Raw genomic sequence first — 7,610 nt, 5'->3', positions numbered from 1 at the left:
AAGTTCAGGTCCCGTAGCCTCTCCTCGTAGGGCCTGCCCTGCTGCCCCCTGATCATGCGAGTGGCCCTCCTCTGGACCCTCTCTATGTTGTCCACATCCCTCTTGAAGTGCGGCGCCCAGAACTGGACGCAGTACTCCAGCTGCGGCCTGACCAGTGCCACATAGAGGGGGAGGATCACCTCCTTGGACCTGCTCGAGATGCATGACAAGGTGTGGTTGGCCTTCCTGACTGCTTTCCAACACTACCCACCCATGTTCATCTTGGAGTCAATGATAACTCCAAGATCCTTTTCTGCCTCTGTACTGACAAGAGGGGAGTTCCCCAGGCTGTAGGTATGGTGCCAGTTGTTCCTCCCCAGGTGCATCACTTTGCACTTGTCAGTGTTGAATCCCATCCTGTTCTCATCCGCCCAGCCTTGTAACCTGCCTAGGTTACCTTTGGTAAGGTACTTGTTATATTTTTAGTTTGGGTAAAAACAAACTGTCCACAAGCCCTCCCAGGGGGGAAAAGAAACAAGTGCTAATCTTTCTGCTCATGCTCATTCTCCATAGCTATAGCAAACTTTGTTTTCCCAAGGGGGCAGCGAATGCCAGAAATTTGTTAAGTAGATAGCAAAGGGCCAAAAAGAAGGCTTAAAGCTGTAGGTTATACCCTAGAAGTACACTGAAAATGTTATAAGAAACAAGTGATTTTGTAAAAAGATCATTCTATTTCAGGAACCTATGGCTAACTCTGCCCCAAACTCCAGGAAGCACAGCTTCAGGATAATCCAACATTGTGGATTGCAGAGCACTTGAAAAAGCTGCCTTTTAAACATTCAGCAAAACTTAACATTTATTATAGTGAAGGTACCACCCCACTATAATTACAAACAGTTCGGTCTCATTAGTCATCACGGAACCCAATATTTTACTCTTAACTGCATGCTCATCAGGCTAACTCTGACCTTCTTCGTTGTCATACTCAAGCCATACAAATGGCATATATTTTGCAAATTCATCACTAGAAAGACAACTTATTTTCATTAACAGCTTGATTCAAAGTCAGTTGAAATGGATGAAGAAACTCCCACTGACTTCAGTAAGATTTGAATCAGGCCCTACAATTTCACACATTACCAGTTATGGCTCGGTTATTAAATCCCAAACTAGCCCATGTGTATAAATCTTATAAGCCCAAATCATGAAATTATAATGCCAACATGAAAAAAAATACAATGACAGCTGTTACCACAGGGTTTCAACATTAGAGACTCCTATTTATTTAATTAAATAAAAAAAGTGCATTAAGTCCCTTATGTTCCACAAGTGGCTCCTAATTTTGACTGCCTGGATCTGGATCCAGATCAGCTCGCTGAATAAAACATTTCAAAATTTCAACAACATTGAGAAAAAAAATTGTTATTTTCCACTGAGCTCATAAAACAGTGATTTTTTTTTTTAAATTTAACATTCCAACACAAAATGTAGACCTGGATTAAAAAATTCCAGCAAAAAACTTTTCTGCGTTGTTTTCAAAATGTTCAATACCTTAATTTTCTTGAAAAACGAGATAAACAGGAAGTAATGTCAAGCTGTAGTTCCCACACATTTTTTTTTACTGTCCATTGCCTCAGCTACACAGCTGAGTAGGTACAGAATCTCAGCCCCACTTGCTGTCAGACCCCAGAGCCTGTTAACTGCATTACATGTTGAGGTAGAATGGCTTGCTGCCCATTGTACAGGGGTTTGGCAAAGGAAACTTCAACAGTGGAGAGAAGAGGAACAGCACCTGGAATAGTGATATGGCTAGTGCTGGGTTGTGGGGCAAGAGTTTCAGGGAGGTGGGCAACTGAGTAATGTAACCCCGCAGAAAGAGCATCACCTTCTGGAGCAGCCAGAGAATCTCAAAGTCATTAGTGTAACTAAGAGGGTGGGTAAGGCATGAGTCCCAAGTGCTGATTTAGATGGTGTGCCAGAATGGTGGCTCATAGGGAGTACGTGTTGGGTACTGGGACACTGCACCACACCAGCAGTACTTGGATCTTTGAGACCTCAGTGCAAATAAGACTGAAACCTCTCCTCTCCAGTTCTCCAGCAGGGTTTAATGCAAGGTGCCAACCTTCCTACACTCCCCTCATCTGGAATGGCATCAGATTTTGCAGAATCATTAATGGGTAGGATGTGGAATTTCCTTCAGTTCAGGTAACAACAGAGCCTTTTTCATGTTCCCCATGACAGTATCTGAGCTTTTCCCTCCCTAATCCTCAAATTAATACTCAAACTACTAGACTTAAGAGCAGACAAGGTAATCTTTGGTTAGATTTGATATCTTTTATTAGATCAACTAAACAGTGGGAAAATTTGTTCTTTGCAAGCTTTTGGGCACAAGCACCCTGCTTCAGGGAAAGTATGCCTGAAGAAGGGTGTTTGTGCCCAAAAGCTTTCAAAGAACAATTTTGCCAACTATTCAGTTGGCCTAATAAAAGATATCACATCTAACCAAAGAACTTTGTCTGCATATGTCCTTAGACTTAAGCGGGGGCAGTCTTTAAATGACTTTGATGGCTTATCTTAAAATGTAGCACAACAAATAGTAGCAAAGTGAAGGAGCAAAAAGAAGTAGTAACAAAAAAACATACACAAAAGGTAAAAACAAACATGTAAATAAGGCCACAGCATAATGCATAGTCAAATATGAAAAATGAATAATTGCACCATTTATATAAACATCTCCATGTTTCTGGTTATTCAGCTTTAAGGAATCTAAAAAGCTAGTTTTTTTTGTAGTATGCATTTCAGCACTACACAATCTGCACAAGAACAAGGACGACTGATGACACTTCGCATCCTCATGAAAACAATATAATGCTGGGAATGTGGTAACGTCATAGACAGTGATTACATCTACATGATTAGATCCACAGTAAAGTCTTTGTGTCTACATGTACAGCCCTATTAGGCTGTAGGAAACAAATTAACTCCACCACAGGTTAGCACTTGTAAATACAAGTATTATACAGCAGCAGTGTTCTTTAGTGCACAGCAACACACGTATAGATGCTGATGGGGCTGGCTGGGACAAAGCTGCCTGCCAGCTAGGCCCAACCTGGAGCACCCTCGTGCCCCAGCCAGCCCCTCTGCAGTATGTTGAGCTGGGTCAGAGCAGCCCGAGCTGGCAAGCTGACTCCCTGCCAGCTGGAGCTGCTCTGACCTAGCTCATCATGCTGCAGTCCTGGGCACACATGAAAATGTGACATGCAGGAACAGTAAACTCAGAGGCAAACTGTGCTGGAATTTACTGCATCACATTAATATTGTATAGACGCACCCCATTTCTTCTCCCCCTTTTGCCCCCCCAAAACATAAGTCAAAATTAAAATAAAAGGAGAGCCATATTTTTATTTATTTTCAAATTATGTTATTGGATAAAGAAAATTTTAGACAAATGCAGAGTTTATTGCTCTGTGCTAATAGCACAGTGTAGTTGCATTCTACGTGCCCAAAATAAATCTTCTTATAAAGTAAGCATGTAAAGAGTAAAGAGGGAAAGCTAGAAGGCCACTTTTATTAAAGGAGCAGAGCCAGTGTTATATGGGTAATCTAACTGCATTTTCAGCTGTTAAATTTTATGGGGTTTCCTTTAAATTAAGATTTTATTTTCAGTATGTTGGGTTTCCTATCATTTTTACAGCATTTTACCTATAAGCAGCTGATATAAAACTTCCTCTCTACTATTCTCCAGAAAAGTTTGATCTGTGATATTGAGGCAAGTGCAATACCAAAACATATGCATCAGCCTATCAAAATGAAGTATAGGCTGTAGTCTGATATGTTCATAATGTTAATTTAATGAAATTAACATTGGTGCATCTGGACACAGTATTTCATACTAACAAGATATCAAGAAACTATACCACAATTGTCATCATTTAAACAACTGACTGTCACTAAACAGAAATAATTATGCTTACTCGATGGAAAATAAAGTTATGAAACCTCCCAAATATTTTAATATTATGTAATTCCCAGCTGGACTCAATCAGATGTCAAGAGTTTCATTGCAACCGCAATGAGTCCAGTGAAAGGTGCTTTCTGATACTTCTTTAGTGATCTAGTTCATAGGAGTACTAAGGCTACGGACAGGCATTCAAAAAGCCAGAGCCTAAATTGATTCAACCTTTGCCGGTTAGTCTAATCTGCCTAGGCTGAACCGGTTTGTAACAAGACAAACATTCTCTCTGGACTGAGGTAATGCAGGCACATAATGCTCAGGCCAGCAGCCTGGGAGTACTAGAGTGTGCCCTCGGCTGCAGAGAAGCTGTGCTGTGGGGGGACATGGCCAGTCCAGGCTGAACTGGCCAGAGGGGGGTTTAATTCCCCCCTCTCTACCCCGCCAGTAATTGGGCTCATAGCAGGAGGCAACTTATTCAGCCACTGCTCCAAGCACAGAAAGGCAGCAGCGGCCGGGTCAAGCAGACCCTGCTGCGGTGCCAGCAGCTGAATACGCCCCCTCCTGCTGGGAGGGGGCTTGCCCCAAGAACAGAATGGCTGCTGGCACCATAGCTGGGGTCTGCCTGGCTTGGCTGCAGCCACTGCTCGGGCTGTGCCACCGCTCGGGCTGTGCTTGAAGCCAGTGACTAAATAATCCCTCTCCTGCTGAGAGGGAGCTTGCCCTGAGCACAGAGCGGCAGCTGCCAGACCAGGCAGACCCTGCGGCGGTGCAAGTGGCCTCTCTGTATTCAGGGCAAGCCCCCTCCTGGCATGAGGGGACTTATTCAGCCTCTAGCTGCTGGCACCATGGTCTGCCCAGCTCAGCCATAGCCGAAGCTCAGGGGGGAATAGTGGGGGGAGCATCCACTGACTGGGAGCCCAGAGTGCAAGTTAACCTCTCCAAGATTGCAAGTGCTCATGGCCAGCAGCTGAATAAGCCGCCTCTTGCCAGAAGGGGCCTTGCTCTGAGTACAGACTGAGCAGCGGGGGCCAGGCCCCACCCCCGCCCAGCAGCTGGAGCGCCAAGAGGTGAGCGACTGTGATGGGCTGCTTCCCAGAGCATGAGCCCCTTCCTGGTGGGGGGCTGTGCTGTGGGGTCACCAGAGCTGCTGTGGAGTGTGGCGGTACTGCAGGGACCTTGCAGGGCTCTGGTCCACTCTGGAGCCCAGTGCTGCCACATGCAGCCTGCCACAGGTCCACCAGCCTGGCAGCACAGCCCCTTCACCAGAAAGAGGCTTGCACCCCCCCACATTATGACAAGGGCTGGTGTCCCCAACAAGGGACCTGTCCCCTCCCACTGCAGTGGTGTGGTGGGGACATGGTCAGGCAGGGCCCCTGGGTGGGGGGCAGGGTCAGGGGTTATTCCTCCTCCCTCTGGCCGCTGACAGACGGGACAGCATGGGGCCCATTCTGGGGCAGGGAGCAAGTGCTGCAGTGAGAACAGGCAGACCTGGCTGCCAGTGGGGGTAGAGGGGAGACTAACTCTCCTCCCCACCCCACTCTGCCTCAGGAGCCATGGTGCCCTGCTGCTGCAGGAGCAAGAGCAGAGTGCCTAGCAGACCCAGCTCAGGTCCCTGCTGGTGGCATAGGGAGTGGGGAATTAAACCCCTCTCTGGCCAGGCCCCCACCCCTGCCCGTTCCTGCTCGAGCAGAAAGACAGGGTCAGCCTGGCTCTGCTGAAGCAGAAAGCCCCTCCCTGCCCAGAGAGCATGCCGGGATGCTAGTGGTCTCTGGTTTAACTCAAACCAGCAAGGGGTCTGGGACAGATATTGCATAAACTGGTTTGGCACAAATCAGTTAAGTCTGATACTAGATTCAACCAAGTTTATCTCAAACTGGTTTTAGCCATTTTGAAACTTGTTTATGTGCACTGAATGTCTGTTGTGTTACAGGTTTAAACCAGTTTCCGGTCACTTAAACCAGTTTGTGTGTAATATCTGTGCCTAGTGTAAAAGAACAGATAAAATTAAAGCTTACTTTGCTGAAATATCCTCACCTATTTGCTAATGACAGAGAAAAAACTTGGGAATAACTCAGAGTTCATTTAATTTTACTTACAAGATACAAGATCATTGGACCTACTTTTCATCTGCTGAAATAAATTTACACTTTCGTAATGGCCAAAAGCCTAATAGTATATGGTAGCATATCTATGTGCCAACAGGAATCCTTATCACAAAAGCTACCATCACATTTGACACTAATTTGAAACCCATGTTGATTCTGACAGTATTCATCAAATAAGCCAGTAATTGAATTGGCCATGAGATTGAATTCTCACTCACCTCTAGAGAAGAAGGGAAATTGCTTTAGAGAATTTTACAGTTAGCAGGGATATAAAACTGAGGTCTGTAAATTATTATTATTAATAACACCAGTATTAAAAGACAATCTAGAAACCCAAACTGAGATCACAGCCCAGTTGTGCTAGGTGTTGTCCAATAACATGTCAAGAAGCAGCTCTTATAACAGAAACCAAACAACTTATGGTCTAAATAGATGAAAGAAAAAGTAGGAGGGAAGGAATTTTTTGTCCTCATTTCTCACAGGGGGAAACAATAAGATTAATTCAGGGCTGTCCAACTACAGCCCACAGCTAGGTTGTCGCACCCAGAGAGTGGTGGCGGATGGGTCATTTTCGCTCTGGAGGGATGTGGGCAGTGGAGTCCCCTAGGGCTCAGTCCTGGGGTCCGCACTGTTCAACATCTTTATCAGCAATCTGGATGTGGGTGTGGAAAGCACACTGTCCAAATTCACTGACGACACCAAGATGTGGGGCAAGGTGGGCACGCTGGAGGGGAGGGACAGAATCCAGCTAGATCTACATGGGTTACAGAGGTGGGCGGATGAGAATCAGATGGAATTCAATGCAGACACGTGCAGGGTGCTGCATCTAGGGAGAAGGAACCAGCAACTCACCAATAGGCTGGGGAACACCCTTCTTGTCAACATGGTGACTGAAAGGGATTTTGGAGTCATTGACTCCAGGATGAACATGAGCCACCAATGCGAGGGAGTGGTCAGTAAGGCTAACCACACCTTGTTGTGCATCTACAGATGGATCACAAGCAGGTCAAGGGAGGTGATCCTTCTCTTCTATGCAGCCTTGGTCAGGCCACAGTTGGAGTACTGCATCCAATTCTGGATGCTGCGCTTCAAGAGGGATGTGGCTAGCATTGAGGGGGTCCAGAGGAGGGCCATTTGCATGGTCAAGGGTCAGCGAGGCAGGCCCTACGAAAAGAGGCTAAAGCACCTGAACCTCTTCAGCCCCCACAAGAGAAGGCTGAGAGGAGATCTGCTGGCCATTTACAAACTCACCAGGTGGGACCAGTGGGAATTGGGGGAGGCTCTGTTCCCCCCAGGCACAACCCGGGGTTACTAGGAATAATAGCCACGAACTGCTAGAGAGAAGGTTCAGGCTGGAGATCAGGAGACATTACTTTATAGTTAGGACTGCCAGGCTCTGGAATGGGCTCCCAAGTGAGGTGGTAGTCTCTCCTACCTTGGGGGTCTTCAAGAGGATGCTGGACAGATATTTCACTGGGGTGATATGACCCCAGCACCTGTTCCTGCCTGGGGCAGGGGGTCAGACCTGATGATTTTTTAGGTCCCTTAGGACCCTAAGCACTATGATACTA

This window comes from Gavialis gangeticus, unplaced genomic scaffold, assembly GCF_001723915.1.
Source record: "Gavialis gangeticus isolate Ggan-Ray unplaced genomic scaffold, GavGan_comp1, whole genome shotgun sequence".
In the NCBI taxonomy this organism is placed as follows: domain Eukaryota; kingdom Metazoa; phylum Chordata; order Crocodylia; family Gavialidae; genus Gavialis; species Gavialis gangeticus.
Note: the sequence above shows the minus strand (reverse complement) of the source record.